Raw genomic sequence first — 2,925 nt, 5'->3', positions numbered from 1 at the left:
AGCGACCTCTATGCGGATCAGAGAGATATCTTGCATCAGCATATCCAACAATCGTGGGATTATCAACAGATTTATTTGTAAAGAATAAACCCATATCTGTTGTACCATGAAGGTAGCGTAAAATGTCTTTTACGCCTTTCCAATGGCGTGATGTTGGAGCAGAGCTATATCTTGCCAACACACTAACTGCAAATGCAATGTTTGGTCTTGTACATTGTGCCAAATAAAGTAGGGCACCAATAGCACTAAGATATGGTACTTCTGGACTAAGGATAATTTCGTCATCTTGTCTTCGACGAAATGGATCTTTCATAGTGTCAAGACTCCAAACAACCATTGGGGTACTCAGTGGGTGAGCTTTTCCATACCAAATCTCTTCAGAATTTTTTCGGTATAAGAAGATTGATGGACAAGAATCCCACTATCCAAATGCTCAATCTGCAGCCCAAGGCAATACCTTGTTTTTCCAAGGTCTTTCATTTCAAATTCTTTCTTTAAATATTCAGCAGTTTTTCCAAGTTCTGAAGAACTTCCAATCAAATTCATGTCATCGACATAAACTGCGACTATTGCAAAACCAGAATTTGATTTCTTAATGAACACGCAAGGACATATAGGATCATTGACATATCCTTCCTTAAGTAGATACTCACTGAGGCGGTTGTACCACATTCGTCCAAATTGCTTCAATCCATATAAGGATCGTCTCAGTTTGATTGAGTACATATTGCATGGTTTTGTAGTTGCTTCAGGCAACCTAAGTCCTTTTGGGACTTTCATGTAGATATCAGTATCTAACTCACCGTATAGGTATGCAGTAACAACATCCATAAGTCGCATATCAAGTTTTTCCGAAACTACTAAACTTATTAGATAGCGGAATGTGATAGCATCCATTACAGGAGAATATGTTTCCTCATAATCTATCCCAGGCCTTTGTGAAAAACCTTGCGCAACAAGTCGCGCCTTATATCTTGCAATCTCATTTTTCTCATTACGCTTTCTTACAAATACTCATTTATATCCAACCGGTTTGACATTGGGTGGTGTTTGGACAACAAGTCCGAAAACACTGCGTTTTTCTAGAGAATTTAATTCAGTTTGGATTGCATCTTTCCATTTGAGCCAATCATGTCTCTGTCTACATTCCTTAACAGAGCGAGGTTCAGTGTCATCGCCTTTTATTATTTCAGTAGCTACTGCGAATGAGAATATATCGTCTATGATCATATCTCTACGATCCCACAACTCATTGGTGTACACATAGTTTACTAAAATTTCCTTATTTTCAGGTACCTGAGCCTCTTCATGGGCTAGTGTCTCACCGATGTCATTTTCCTCTTCTGTAGTCACAGAATCATGAATTGTGGATCGGACATTAATGTCTTGCCCATGCCAATATTCTCTTCAGGGGCAATTTCATTTGGATTCAGATGTGCCTTTGATTTCCTCTTTCTGGGAACTGAATCTTTTGAACCTACAAGTCTGCCACGCTTCAGGCGTGCAACAGATGGCTCATTGGCCACCACATTAGTTTGTCCAATTTGGACATTAATTCTTGCCGGTGCATTTATTGCTGGGATATGTGATCTTGTCACTTTTGCTGTGTCAGCGAATGCATCAGGCATTGTGTTAGCAATATTTTGAAGGTGTAGAATCCTTCGTACTTCAATTTCACTTTCTTTAGTACGAAGATCAAGATGAGATATAGTGGGTATAGTCCACATTAATTCACGACGTTCATTTAGAACAGTCTTATCTCCCCCTAACGGCGGGAATATTGTCTCATCAAAATGGCAATCTGCAAACCGTGCAGTGAAGGTATCACCCGTCATGGGTTCTAAATACCGAATAATGGATGGTGAATCAAAGCCAATGTAGATTCCTAATCGACGTTGAGGGCCCATTTTTGTACGTTGTGGCGGTGCGATAGGCACATAAACAGCACAACCAAATGTTCGAAGATGGGAGATATTGGGCTGGCTCCCAGAAACAAGTTGTAATGGGGAATACTGATGGTTGGCTATGGGCCTCAACCAAATTAAAGCAGCTGCATGCAAAATTGCATGTCCCCATGCAGAAACTGGCATCTTTGTTTTCATTAGCAAAGTGCGCGCTATTATTTGAAGTCGCTTAATAAAAGCTTCTGCCAAACCATTTTGTGTATGAACATGAGGAACCGAATGTTCAATTTCAATTCCCATAGACATGTAATAATCATCAAAGGTTTGAGATGTAAATTTACCAGCATTGTCTAAACGAATGGACTTGATAGAGTAGTCCGGGAATTGAGCTCGTAATTTAATTATCTGAGCAAGTAGTTTGGCAATTGCCACATTACGGGTAGACAAGAGGCAAACATGCGACCATCTTGTAAAGGCATCAACTAGGACCATAAAATATCGAAATGGTCCACAAGATGAGTCAATAGGTCCACAAATGTCCCCTTGAATTCTTTGTAGAAAAGATGGGGATTCGATATCTATCTTTGCATAAGATGGTTTAACCACCAATTTCCCTTATGAGCAGGCTTTGCAAGGGTTGCTTGGCAAAACAATATGTTTAGTCATCAATGGATGTCCATTGGAATTTGTAATGATCCTACGCATCATGGTGGATCCAGGGTGAGCTAAACGGTCATGCCAAAGCATAAATGTATGTTGATTTTTGAACTGCTGGTTCACAACATGGTATGCCTGATCAATTGGTTGAATGGTTGTGTAATACAACCCAGATGATAGGGCAACCAATTTTTCCAATATCTACTTTTGACAGTTTTTATTGGACGTAATGCAAAGATATTCCACATGATTAAACGAATATCTTTAAAACTGAGGAGATTTCTTCTGAATCTCGAAGAGTATAAAGCCTCTTGAATGGACAATTGAGTTCCATTTGGTAGCCTATTGTGGGCTCTTCCGGAGT

This window comes from Rosa rugosa, chromosome 5 (genome assembly GCF_958449725.1).
Source record: "Rosa rugosa chromosome 5, drRosRugo1.1, whole genome shotgun sequence".
Classification (NCBI taxonomy): Eukaryota; Viridiplantae; Streptophyta; class Magnoliopsida; order Rosales; family Rosaceae; genus Rosa; species Rosa rugosa.
This window is presented reverse-complemented; position numbering follows the sequence as displayed.